The following is a 14,711-nucleotide window of genomic DNA, read 5'->3' as shown; positions in this document are numbered from 1 at the left end:
ATGGTAGAGATCATTTAAGCTATTATAATGTGTGTGATATCTTATCTCTGTAGTAAAAATTTTAGATTTCTTCCATACCTTTAATTTTTATGAATTCTTCATAGTACATAGAAAAAATTCTTAGTTTTGAATGCTATAGTTTTTATACAAACATCTTTCTGAAAGGAATAAAATGCAGTTTGGTTATAGTTTGTCTAGGTAAAATTTTCTTCCTTTTAGAAAGATGTTTGTATAAAAACTATACCATTCAACTACTGCAATAAAAGTATTATACTAATACATAATATATTAGATATACATTATATATATATATGTATGTATATATATATATGTATGTATAGTCCCCATTGAAGATAAAGCAAAAGTGATGTGACAGAAAACTTGGCATACATTTCAATACCCTGACTTGCTCACCACTACATCCAGCAATTACTCACTGAGAAGTTGCTGTGTATGTACCAGGAATCATCCTCTCTTTGAGGATCAAGTGGTAAAGAAAACAAAATCTCAACCCTCACAGAGCTTCGATTGCAGTCACAGAGAATAACAATAAAAAGTAAACAAATAAAACAATTCTATATAGGTATGCTGCTACTGCTGCTGCTAAGTCACTTCAGTCGTGTCCGACTCTATGTGACCCCACAAATGGCAGCCCACCAGGCTCCCCCATCCCTGGGATTCTCCAGGCAAGAACACTGGAGTGGGTTGCCATTTCCTTCTCCAATGCATGAAAGTGAAAAGTGAAAGAGAAGTCGCTCAGTCATGTCCGACTCTTCACGATCCCATGGACTGCAGCCCACCAGGCTCCTCCTTCCATGGGATTTTCCAGGCAAGAGTACTGGAGTGGGGTGCCATTGCCTTCTCCTATAGAGGTATAATTGCTATTAAAAATAATGAAGAAAAGTGAAGAACTAGAGTGTGCTGGATAGAGTGATTTTAGACATTTTAAATTATGGTATCATGAATAGCCTCTCTGAGTAAGTTGAACAGAGAGCAAAATGAAGTGAGAAAACAGGATACATAAAGATTGGGGAGGTGGAGGGAACGGCAAGTGAGAAGGCAGGAGCTAGATTATCATTCTGGGGGACAAGCAAGATCCATTGTGGGTGGAGCAGACTCAGAAGGGGCGATGACGGTCAGAGGGAAATGTGGACCAGCACTTGGAGATCAGATGGCACGAGATACAGATTTTGTACTTTGTCCTGAGTGTAATGGGATGCTTTGGCGGGTTTGAGAAGTTACATGATGAGATTGGTATGTTAAAGTGATCCTTCTGGTTTCTATAGATAGAACAGAATGTAGAGTGGAAAGAAGAGAAGTGAGAAATCAGCTACATGTCCATTGTGACTGTCTAGGCTTAGAGATTATGATGGTTTCAAATAGAAAGTACAACAATAGGACTTGATCATTGTTATGTGTATGTGAAGGAAAGAGAAAAAGATGAGTCCTAGGCTTTTGACCTGTATCAAAATCGGGGGATTGGGACCTATATAATTCAGACTTGGAGAGGAGACTCTTGAAGGATAAAATGAAGCGTGAAATTTTGGAAATATTAATGTCTTGTGAGCTCAGAAAAGTCCAGGATGGACATTAAAATAAAAGGGCTGGGGGAATCATTTGCATTGGATGATAATCAGACTAAATGAGCAGAAATTTGGGAGCAAGGATGGTAAGAGAAAGGTGGAAGGAAAATGAGCTTCATTTTGGAACTGTTAAATTCGAGAATCCTAAGAGACATCAAAGTGAACACATCCAAGAAGCTGCTGGAAAAACTGGCCTGCAGAACTAGAGAGTTCGGTGTCTGAAGTACAGTTTGGAAAAGCAAAGGGTAGGGTCCTCTAGACAAACAGCCCAGACTGGATAAAGGAAAGTCTGATAAGCAGGCAAAAAATTCCTGAATATTAGTATTAAGTACACCTGAGACCTAGACACAACTGATAAACAAAAGTAGGAAGAATGATCCGACCGGAGAGATCAACGGTTCCAGTGTTACAGAGAAGTCAAATTAGATAGAGTTACGAGTCATCACCATTGGATATGGTAACCAGATGTTGGTTTGGTTTAACCAAAAAAACCACTGAGGCCCCAGTTCTTTGAGAAAGTTCTTTATATCACAGAGGCCCAAGCAAAGATGGGAATCATCATTCATTTACCAGGTAGAACACTCTCATTAGTTGGATACTGGATTCGAGAGAATAAACTTTGACACAATATGCAGACTACCAAGATACTTTGCTCATGGCTCAGCCAGTAAGGAGTTTGCCTGCAATGCAGGAGACCCAGGTTCAATCCATGGGTTGGGAAGATCCCCTGGAGAAGGAAATGGCAAACCACTCCAGTATTCTTGCCTGGAACATCCCATGGACAGAGGAGCCTGACAGGCTACATACAGTTCATGGGGTCACAAAGAGTCGGACACGACTAAGTGACTTCACTTCACTTCACTTCTCCAAGATACAGGTGGGATACTCACAGCTGAGGATCCTGTTGATACCAAGAGCAGCAGGACCCAGTGGCTGCCACCTCACAAGCTCCTCTTGGGATGGGATTCAATTTTTGACAGCTTCCTTGCTTGCTTATGCCCTAGGCTCATATTCCTAAGCCCATTACACTGCACAGCCACAGGTTTATAAACTGGGAGCCGCAGGAGCAGGTAAGGAGCCTCGGAGTCCAGCTGCCCTTCCATGAGCAGAGCAATCCCAACCAAGGACTGGACGGTCAAGCTCAGAGCAAACAGGATCGGGAGACGGATGTGGAGAGCAAGGCCCCCTAGAGGGCAGCAGAGTCCTGCAGGAGGGGGCAGAAACGCCTAAAAGGGGACGCTTGTGGGCAGTTCCACTGAAGGAGACACAAGGGGGCAATACACACTTTTATGGAGAATGGATTCAAAATAAAAATGTAGTGAATTAAAGGGAGTCAGTCATCTGAGAGGTGGAAAAATGTAAGCTGTGTAGCAGGCAACAAAAATAAGTTAGCAGGAGGAGACTGGGGCAGAAGTCAATCACAGCAAAGTAACATTCTCCACTCAGCGCTGTTTATTACCCAAACAGCAATAATAAAGGGGAATTCTTTGCTGAGAATGTATTATTCATCATGTTGCCTGCTGAGCTAGATGGTGTTTTAGGCACTAGAGATATAAAGATGAATACGATACCTTCCTCCCTCTAGATAACTCCTCTCAGTAGAGCCAGAGATGTAAGCCAACAATGTCAGCAGAGGGTTGGAGGAGGTTTAAGTCTTTGTAGGAGGACTGCAGGAACACAGAAAAGGAAATAATTATGTGAGAGGGGAAGGGAGAAACCTCAAAGAAGTATGGATCCTGGCTGTGATTTTTTTCTTTCCCTCCCCCTCTGATTTCTGTAGGTCTTCCCTGAAATAATCCATCTTTTTTCTTTTTTTTTTTTGTCTCATTCATTTATTCATTCATCCAGCACATTTCTTCATGGAGCCCTACAGGCTCCAGTCACTGTGGAGGGCACTGATACAGACATGGTCTCTGACCTGGCATTAATTGGCAAGGCAGCGAGCATGCCCGTGCGGGATCCCCCCTCCTGCCCTCTCTCTAGAGTTGAAGGGGAAGGCTAACAGGTCCTGTGTGAGGAGGAAAGGCAACAGGAAAAGAACTATGTCTTCTCTCTTAACTCTCCTGATCACTTAGGCATTCAACAAACAGGGACTGTGCACGATGTGCCACGCTTTGGCCTCTCGGTCCAGGGGAAGTTCATGGTCCACCATGACATCTTCCATTTGTGTTCTAGGATCTTCCCCATCCTAGCCACCCACACAATGGGTGTTGTTATCTTCACCATGAATGTTGTGCTTCCTTGCTTGTGGCACCCATGTCTGTCATCCCCATTAGACTCTAAGCTCCTTGAGCTCAGAGCCTGTGAAACGTATTTGTCTAAAGCCAACTACAGAACTACGCTATATATTGAGATGCACAAGATGTAGCTCAGTGTATCATTTATAATCAGAAGGACCTAGGTTGAATTCCAGTATCAGCTTTCATCAGCTGTAGTTGTGAACTGTAGTTCTCTTTTTTAAAAGGTCATCACGACCCCGCCCGAGGGTTGTAAGGATGTTTGAGACAATGTCTAAAAACTCCTAACAGTGCCTTGCACTTATGTTTCCTCTTATTCTTTGGCTTCTTCTTGATTCTTTTAATTGAGTTTATTTTCTCTTGTAGTCATCCCTTTGGCAATTTCAGTTATTTTCTTTAATCTAATGCCCCAGAGTACAAGCATTATAGTTCAATGGCCCAGATATGTGTCTGACTTTGCCCCTGTTGACCTCTGAGCAAGTCATTTAACTACTTTGTGACTCAGTTTCTTTATCTGTAAAATGGGGATGACAACAGTACCAACTTTATAGTGTCTTTGTGAAAATAAATGCTAAAATCCAATGTAAAACATCAATGTTGTGAGTTAAGAAACACTGCTCTCACTATTCAAAGATGAAATTTAAGAAAAGCTATATAAGTCAGCCGAAATCATATAGCAAGTAACTGGTATTGCTAGGAACAAAACCCATGCTGATTCACTCCAAAGTCAATACATTCAATTGCCAGTCCTTGGGGTCACAAAGAATTGGACATGACTGAGCACACACGCTCATATGTACATACATACATTCATAGCCTATCTCAAGCAAACAAGCCCAGTGCATTTAGAAAAATTTGGAGAAATATTGTATATCTATCTATACATGTATATTTGTAAATGATTATATAGAGATTTGTATATTTGTATGCATATATGTGCAGTGTGTGTATATACGTTATACATGTAGTATAATGATGCTGCATAATAGCATAAATTATTTTATTACATTCTATCTGAATTTCTAGATCACCATGCGACTCCTAGTTCAGTATCTGGTACATAAGTCCTTAAGAAACACAAGAGACTAAACTCTAAAGATAAGGCCTTATTGCATCATTTTTATGTAATGTTTCTTTATCTACCAGTATGAAATTAAAACAATCTCAATTAGAGTTTTTGTGATATTAGGCACTGAACAATGAGGACCCTGCTTAGAAAGGGAAAAATTAGTAAATACTTCTGTTGTAATTACATCTGATTATAATAAACCATAAGACATTATCCTAAAATCCAGAAGAAACATAATTCCCTTTATTAAAATGATACTATTAAAACAATGGGATGAAGAATGGAAGTGGACAGACAGTCCCTGGCCATAGACCTGTGATTAGTATCTTGCGCCCGGTAACATGGAGCAGAGATGGTTCTCTGGCTCATGTAAGAGCACGCTCAGCCGACCGAGGACTTGCAGAGAGACCGCCTCCCTCTCTGTGGGTGCTGTCCGCACGCTGCCGCCGTAACTGTACGTAAGGGTGCCTCTCCCATCCTCATAACCCCACATTGCTACAGGGGCTGGGAACTCCCCAGCCTCCCTTGGCCACCACTACTTCATCCTGGTCTTGTCAAAAACCAAGTAATCCTTAAACCCGAGTGAAATGGGACCTAAGTTCTTTTGGGTTTGGTTTTTTTTTTTTTTGCAATATTTGGAAATACTTTGTGTGTTCCTCCATAGAAGACAGAGGAAGAGAAAAAAGAAGGACATTTTGTGTGCGGATGTGAGATGGGAACAATCAAGGTGAAGGCAGAGGACTAGAGGAAGAGAGGAGGGTGACAAACAGAACAACTCTGCTGAGACAGAAGAACTGGTGAACGTCTGTGTACGACGGAAGGGGGGAGCCCGAGCAGGTGGAGCCACGTTTGGATAAATTGCAGGGTCACCTCTGATAAATGTTCTTGCCTTTACCATCTTCATGGCAAGAAGATGCCAACTACAGAAAAAAGCATTTGTTGAGTTGCTACTATATGTCTGTGAAAAGAACAGATGTGCCGTTGGTTCCATGAAGTTTACAGGCTATGAGCAAACTAATATCTATTTGTAACTTGAAGTGAGGGTATGAAGGAGGAGAATAGGGTTCTAATACAGATTAACAGGGGTGATAGGCTGAGATACAATAAAGAGACCATCATCTGTTTCCAGATCGTTTTCAAATCCAGCCTCAATCACAGCTGCCTACGTTAGGGCATGCAGGAGCATGTGAACCAGGTCTGGATGGTGTTAAAAATCAAAGATTTATTAAACCACAAGATTTAATGGAGATGATACACGTCATACCCTGTAGAAGGGTCAATGGTTTCATAAGCATTAGGGGAACATGTGGAGAAAACAGGACAAAGTATTCTATATCAGAATTGTCCGGGAAAACCTGCCTGGACACAGAAGTTACTAGAATGACAGATAGAGTAACATTAATATGCATCTAAGATCAAGAATTTTACATGGATTACTTCACCTGATCCCCAACATTTCCATTTTTCAAATATGGAAATTATAACTCAGAAAGCATCAGCAAGTCTCCTAACATAACATAGCGTCTTTTAGGGGTGGGAGGGAGGAGTTTGTTTGTTTTTTAGTTAAAATGTTGTATTCATTTCTACTGTATAGCAAAGTGAATCAGCTATAGGAATACATATCAGTTCAGTTCAGTCGCTCAGTCGTGTCTGATTCTTTGTGACCCCATGGACTGCAGCACACCAGGCCTCCCTGTCCATCACCAACTCTTGGAGCTTGCTCAAACTCATGTCTGTCAAGTCGGTGATGCCATCCAACCAGGTCATCCTCTTATTGTCTCCTCCTCCTGCCTTCAATCTTTCCCAGCATCAGAGCCTTTTCAAATGAGTCAGTTCTTTGCACCAGGTGGCCAAAGTACTGGAGTTTCAGCTTCAGCATCAAGCCTTCCAATGAATATTCAGCACTGATTTCCTTTAGGATGGACTGGCTGGATCTCCAGTCAAAGGACTGGAGTCTCGCAGTCCAAAGGACTCTCAAGAGTCTTTTCCAACACCACAGTTCAAAAGCATCAATTCTATGGCGCTCAGCTTTTCTTTATGGTACAACTCTCACATCCATACATGACCACTGGAAAACCCATAGCTTTGACTAGACAGACCTTTGTCAGCAAAGTAATGTCTCTGCTTTTTAATATGCTGTCTAGAATGGTTCAGAACTTTTCTTCCAAGAAGCAAGCATCTTTTAATTTCATGGCTGCAGTCACCATCTGCAGTGATTTTGGAGCCCCCCCGCCACCCCCACCAAATAAAGTCTCTCACTGTTTCTATTGTTTCCCCACCTATTCGCCATGAAGTGATGGGACTGGATGCCATGATCTTACTTTTCTGAATGTTGAGTTTTAAGCCAACTTTTTCACTCTCCTCTTTCATTTTCATCAAGAAACCCTTTAGCTTCTCTTCACTTTCTGCCATAAAGGTGGTGTCATCTGTGTATCTGAGGTTATTGATATTTCTCCCAGCAATCTTGATTCCAGCTTGTGCTTCATCCAGCCTGGCATTTTGCATGAAGTACTCTGTACTGTCAGATATAATCCCTTGAATATATTTTTCACTTCCACTGTATTTGTGAGACAAATACATGCAATCCCGGGGTTGGCGGCGGGGGGCCTCTATTTAAGAAGAAGTTTGAAAAATATGAATACGCAAGTAGGAACAGGGCCTTGCAAGGGACTGCTATAAGTGAGGGGCCCTGATCCTTCGTCAGCTTCATAGCAATCTGCTTCCATGGAGACACCCTGAGGTGTGGGCTCCTACAGACCCCAGATGGAGAAAACCAAGTTGCTGAGGGCAAATTGCAGCTGAGATCAGTGCTGAAAAGGGATCAGGCTTCCAACCACCCAGGGTTCGTGTGTGTGCTAAGTCGCTTCAGTCACGCCCAACTCTTTGCCATCCCATGGACTGTAGCCCGCCAGGGTCCTCTGTCCGTGGGATTTTCCAAGCAGAATACTGGAGTGGGTTGCCATGCCCTCCTCCAGGGTATCTTTCCAACCCAGGGGTCGAACCTGTGACTCTTATATCTCCTGCACTGGCAGGCGGATTCTTTACCACTAGTGCCACCTGGGAAGCCCCTCTTTTAGGGCAGTAATGGTCAAAAAAGTGCAAGGCTGTGACTCAAGCCAGGAGATCAGGAAAAAGGTGAAAGGGTTTGAAGCACAGCACAGTTACCTGTGTACCTTAAGCCACTTATAATGTAAAGACAGATTAGCCCAACAAATGGCCCAGTTAGTGTCTATAACCAGCATTTAAGTGATAATATGCATCATGGTTAACCAATCCAGTAACCTGGGACAAGTTACTTAATCTCCCTGTGTTCTAGTTCTTTCTCATTTGTAAAATAAGGATAATAGAAGTATCTAGTTCAAAGGGCTGTTGCAATGATTAAATAAGTAAAAATTGGGGTATGGACTGTGTCTGATCTATTCCAAGTGCTCAGTAAATATTGGCTCTCACTGTCATTATTACCCAGCTTGGTCTGACTCCAAAGCCTTTCCAATTTCCATGCACAAAAATGTTAGGAAAAATTCCTCCTTGAAAGTTACTCATCTGTCTTTAGAAAGAATAAATAATTCAGTCTAAAAATTTCTCAACCCGAAGATGTACTCAGTCACTAATTCATGTCCAACTCTTTGTGACCCCATGGACTGTAGCCCACCAGGCTCCTCTGTCCACGGAATTTTCCAGGCAAGAATACTGGAATGGGATGCCATTTCCTACTGCAGGGGATCTTTCTGGCCCAGGGATTAAACCTGTGTCTCTCATGTCTCCTGCATTGGCAGGTGGGTTCTTTACCACTAACATCACCTGAGAAGCCCAACCTGAAGATCGCAGCCAGCAATATTAAATTAATGCTACTGCGAGTTTCTTCTGACTGACCCCGTTCTCCTAAGGAGACCCTCCTTCTGCTCAACATTTTGCCCCTCCTTGCAAAGTCCTCCCTCTCGAAGATGTTGCATAAGCTTGTAAAGCACATTAGAATTAGTTTTACAATCTGTATCTTCCCGAGTTTCTACTGATTGTGAAACAAACAGCAACATCGAAGGAAAGTACACAATGGAAAGGCAACGACTTAAGATGATTCATATCTGAAAACAAGTTCTCATCGTAAGTGGGATTAAAATACATCCTCTGGGAACTCTCTGGAAGCTCAATGAAAGGCTTTACCCAATACAAAATCTAACACATTTCCATACTGTTGCTGTAATTTATTAAACTGTTCTCCAGAGGTTGGTTTGTTCTTGTTTTGTATTGCTTTTTGCCATTTTCTATATCACTGAAGAGAGGTCTTTGCAAGAAGCCTTCGAGCTTCTGTTGAGTTATTTCTTTAGAATGAATTCCTCTGAATAGAATTACTGGGTCACGATGGCTGATTCTTTACATTTTAAGCACTTATTTGCATTGCTTCCCCGCCTGTCAACTTCTACTTCCTTTTATTTCATAGAGGATAGAGCCATATGCTCCCTGGCAGCCTCTCAAATACTTTCGCAACGCATATTCAATTCTGACATTCTTTTCTGGGCCTATTAATCATGCTCAATTTTTGTTTTTAATCGAAATCTCTGAATGGACCAAGCTGACATTTCAAGTCTGGGCAAACGCTGCTTTTCTGCAGATGGAGACCACAGGATCTGCCAGAACGCGTAGTAAAGCACTCCAAAGTATTTACTTCTGTAGCGGCTCACAGAGGGCGGAAGGATGAGGCTGAAGTAGCGAATTACTCTGCAGTGTTACTCGGTGACAATGGGCCAGATTCGGCCTTACCCTTCCCCTCTGAAGATTCACTCATAAGGACTCTCCTTCCACTTACGTATAGAATTCTCCTTTGATCAATGCGATTTGAAGGGATGGCTCACTTCCCCCTGCCTGTCTCTGCGGTCACACAGCGTCCCACGCAGCAACACTGGTCCTCTTCTCAGGGAAGCCTCTGTCACAGGTTTGAGACTTCTGCGTAGCCCTGGGTCTGCAGACTCCTGTCAGAGGGATGACCAGGTCCCTGGAGGGTGATTTATGCCACCTGGCCACCATGGAGTCGAATTTGACCTTTGGAAAAATAAGTTTATATTGTGCTCAAAACCTCCCTCTACTAAGTACACACCGTTGCTCTCATGTGTGACCTTTTCAGTCCCTCAAATGGGTTATCAAATTATTTAGATAAGGGCATTTTTTCCAGCATAAAATGAAGAAAGTGAGGTGTTAATACGGAGCACGCTATTTGGAGGTAAGACACCTGGTTTCTAGTCCCATTTCTGTGCCTTACCACTTATGGGGCCATGGCCAGACTGGAGAAGCTTTCTGAGCCACAGATTCCTTATCTAAAGGAGGAGGATAATGATTACTTTAATTAGTTTATTGAGAGAATTAGATGGAAGAGGAGAAGCTTTCTGAAATATTTTAATTGCTATTCAAACGTATATCATAGTTTCTCTCCTCACTTTATCACTGTCAGGATCCAAAATTAGGATGATCCTAAAGGTTACATGGCAATAAATCTGAAAAATAAAATGCAGTTTTATACTCTGCCTCATTCATTTTAAAATTAGAAACTGTGAGAAAGTCTAAAGAGGGGATATATGCATAACTGATTCACTATGCTTACAGCAAACTGTAACATGACATTGTAAAGCAACTACCTGCCAATAAAATTTTTAAAATAAATAAATCAACTTTTAAAAAATAAAATAGAAGTAGAAACTGTGTTTCTGGGTGATCACTACAGATATCACCTAGCATATATCTGTACAATCGATCCAAACTTTGCCTGGAGTCTAAAAGCTGAGGTCTAGCCTGGTGTTTGAGGAGCAACGTAGGAAGAAGGTTGAATGTGCCCAGAGCTGTTATAAAGGCTGTAGACAGGAGAAGTGGGGCCGATGACTGGACCAAAGTTAAAATTGAAAACTGAAGGCAGAAACATCCTGTCCAAAGGCAGGGAGGCAAAGTGAAAGAACTGAGAAATAAAACTGGCTCCTAAACTTACTATAATTGGGCTCAAACAAGATGGTACCTGGAAAAGGGCTTCCCTGGTGGCTCAGCTGGGAAGGAATCTGCCTGCAATGCAGGAGCCCTGGGTTCAGTCCCTGGGGTGGGAAGATCTCCTGGAGAAGGGGACGGCTACCCCTCTTAGTATTCTGGCCTGGAGAACTCATGGACTGTTCCATGGGGTCGCAAAGAGCTGGACATGACTGAGCAACTTTCACACTTAGCAAAGAATTCCAAAATCATCACTGAGGAAAGCCAAGCCCTCTTTTACGTGAATGTGTAACTGACTGGGTAAGGGATTAGCACACAGACACGTTAAGCTTCGTTTTCTTCATTTTGTGTTTGTTGATACTTTCCTAGTCTAGTCACTTGAAAGGTAACTGAGGGAAATATTTGAAAAAGACCTGCCGGCCAATGCCAATTCTGCAAACATACGTGACCAAAAATTTATCTAAGTATTTATAAGTTCTTGGACTTGTGATAGTTCCACTAGTTAAAGCAGTTTGAGAATGCAGCAATGAATACATAGTTACTGGCTGGTTATTTTGGGTTTCTAGACTCAGTTCCAATTATGGGGTGGTCCCCCCACACAAACAAGCAATTCTTTGACCACCAACTGGGTGTCCAACAATTCATCTCAACTCTGACTCTACCTACCTGAAGATAACATCATATCCCACAGGCTAAGGGTTCAGTCCCACAAGTCTGCCCTCCCCCCCACAGCTATCATCAATCAATGACAGACTGCAGGTTCCCACGGCCCCTTCCTTGGATGTCAGGGCCAGTCCCAAGTCCAAGCTGTTATCTGTATTTCTCACTGACTGCCTATAAATCAGAGGTTCACATGATCCCCTCCTCGGCTGGATAAATTTGCTAGAGTGGTTCACAGGACTCAGAGAAACACTGTACTTACTAGACCACTAATTTACTGTACAAGGACAGAACTCAGAACAGCCAGACAGAAGAGATGCAAAGAGCAAGGTATGTGGTCAGAGACACAGAGATTCCATTCCCTATCCAGGCTCTGCATTCTCCCATCATCTCTACAAGACACCAAAGTTTCCCCACCCAGCCTCTGGATTTTTATGGAGGCTTCATCACGTAGGCCTGATTGATTAAATCACTAACCACTGGCAATCGAAATCCATCTCCTCCAGCCCCTTTCCCCTCCCTGGAGGTCAAAAGGGTGGGACAGGAAGTTCTAACCCTCTAATTACAGGGTTGGGTCTACTGGCAACCAAGCCCCATCCTTAGCTGAGTTTCAAAAGTCACCTCATTAACATCACAGAAGACACATTTATCACTCTCAGTACTTAGGAAATTCCAAGAGGTTTTAGAGCTGTGAGCGGAGGAAGACCAAATGTATTTGAAACACATATTTTGGTGATCTGAAATCTTATAAATCACGGTATTGTACTGGTTATAACTGTAATTAGCATAGCTTCTGATAAGTGAACAGCGGTGTTTGTACCATGGTTACGAGCACCAACTGATTAGGCATTTTCCAAATCTGGATTACTGAGATCACAATACATCTTTTTACTCAGTCTATCTCCCGCTTTTGTTTCCTGTACAAATGTAACTCTATGAAGACTCTCATGCTTTTTATATACAACAATATGTATAAAAAGGAACAATATTTAAAAGACTACAAATGATTAGGTAAGACTCAAGTATTTGGTAGTAACTTGCTTCTTTAGGATTTTCATAAATATATATATAAACACACTCCTTAATAAATACCTAAACATAAGCAAATGCCATAAACCACCTTAGAAATTTTTAACTGAACCTTGGTAGAGAAAGTAATGAAACAAGGTAAGTGGTAGGAGGGTGCTGGCATCAGAGTATCTAAAAGATAATTCACAATGACTTACTTCATAAGGAAACTAACGTCACATAAAGAAAGTTCTGAGGTTCAAGAGGCTAATTCAGTGGCTCAGAGACACTGTCTAGGACCTACGTTCATTTAATCTTCCATGCCACCATTTTTTAGAAAGTCGGCTTCACTTGTTTCATCCTCCAGCATATTGTAACATTGCCAGATATAACATCCAAACAACCGTCCACAGCAAAAGGGGCCATGTTTTCCAGTGTCTTATTGATAAGACTGAAAAAAATCATCATAAATCTCCAGAATACCCCCTTTCATGACCACTGGCTGACAATGATGAGTAACATTGGTTACCATTATCATCTCAGTCTAACCCGAATGTAAGAATGGGACACACACACACACACAAAAAAGAATGGGACAGCTTGGTGTGAAGAATGGGATTATGTGAAACAGAGGCTAAAACATTTTCTAAAATACGGATCTCTTACACAATCTTCTGTGTTTTACCTACCAATCATTCTCCCTCCATTTTTGCCTACTCCATAAGTTTCCTGCCCAAAGTGGCTCTTTCACTTTTCCACCCATACTTTCACAAACCTCCAATTTCAACCACTCTACTCTTATTGTCACTCCAACTCTGAGAGACCTAATGTCATTTCTTATGAACTTGCTACTCTTTCCTCCTCCCCACCTGAACATTTTCCCCTAACATGCTTCTCCTTTTCTTTATTCATTCATGTATGCATGCATTCATTGAACAAATTAATCACCTGGAATAAGCTCAGCAATGTCACAGCACTGGAAGGATGGCAGTGAAGAAAACAGTCTGAGATCCATGACTTCACAGAGTTCACATTCTTTTGACGATTCTGCTGGGAAAAATAGACAGTAAATAAAACAAAGAAGTAGAAATATAAATTATGTTGGATAAGAGAAAAGCAGGAAATGGTAGGAAGAGTGATGTCACAGCTGCATTCTTAAACTGAGTAGTCATGGCAGGGCTATATTGAAAAAGCAACATTTGAGAAAAGATTTAAGAGAGATCCTTTCTCAGGATATTTGGGAGAAGAGCCCGAGAGGCAGAGGAAATGGCCACAGCAAAGGCACTTTGGTGGGAGGATGCCCAGGGTCTTCAAGGAGAACAAAGTGAGCAAGAAGGAAAAAAAGAGTAAGTTATGGGATCAGAGAAGTAATAGAGGATGGAGAAGAACTGTACAGAACTTTGTAAACCATTATAATAAATTTAGATTTTACTCAGGGAGATGGGTAACTAGTTGAGAGCTTTCAACGGAGAAGTAATATAAAAGTATATTTGCTTTGAAAGGATTATGCTGGTTGCTGTGTAGAGATTGGGTTGGGCTGGGCTAGGTTGGGTTGGGTTGAATAAGAGAAGGGGGTTAGCAAGGACAGAAGCAGGACCAGTTTGGGAAGCTATTATAATTTTCATAATAAAAGTAATGGTGGCTTGGACCAGAGTAGTAAATAGAGGAGCTGGTTAAAAATGGCTAGATTCTGGGTATGTTTTGGAAATGAAGCCTGCGGTATATGCCAACTGGTTAATGATGAATTATAAGTGAAAACAGTGTGTTCTTTCCTCCTTTTTTTCTGTAATTATCTCAAAACACTATATTGTTCTCTTTCCCCAAACATCTTTCATTTGTTCTCTCTTTCTTGGTCTCTTGACATAAGTCTACAAAGTTGCTTCAGTTTCCATGTATTGAAAACAAAACCAAGCAAAACGAACAACAAAGCCCTTTGAGGATCTGATAACCCCTCAAGTTACCTTTGCATTTTATTCACTTATTCATCCACATATTCATTCACAAGTTTTATTCACTCTAATCATTTTTTTCAATTCTCCAGTTTTCCAGATTTATACTTAATCTTAGCCTCAAAACTCTGCCTTCTTGACAGCAATTTTGGTGTGAAAATCATTTATTGGGTTTTCTGACATTCGAAGTGATTTGTTCTATAACTACTCCAATAATTCTTATTTTTTCTGTACTTTATTG

General features: G+C 41.5%; 1 protein-coding gene and 1 long non-coding RNA gene across 3 annotated transcripts in view; one reads left to right on the top strand and one right to left on the bottom strand.

Moving 5' to 3' along the window:
* The window catches only part of GRM5 (glutamate metabotropic receptor 5), a 597,259-nt gene that overhangs the window by 550,132 nt on the left and 32,416 nt on the right, over nt 1-14,711 (top strand). The gene's annotated exons all lie outside the window — the stretch shown is intronic.
* LOC122676914 overlaps nt 1-14,711 on the bottom strand; it is a 262,627-nt gene that overhangs the window by 220,142 nt on the left and 27,774 nt on the right. Inside the window, exon 2 of the long non-coding RNA XR_006335663.1 lies at nt 13,470-13,568. This is a non-coding gene — a long non-coding RNA (uncharacterized LOC122676914). The remainder of the gene's footprint in view (nt 1-13,469; nt 13,569-14,711) is intronic.

Source organism: Cervus elaphus, chromosome 2, assembly GCF_910594005.1.
Source record: "Cervus elaphus chromosome 2, mCerEla1.1, whole genome shotgun sequence".
NCBI lineage: Eukaryota > Metazoa > Chordata > Mammalia > Artiodactyla > Cervidae > Cervus > Cervus elaphus.
This window is presented reverse-complemented; position numbering and strand designations above follow the sequence as displayed.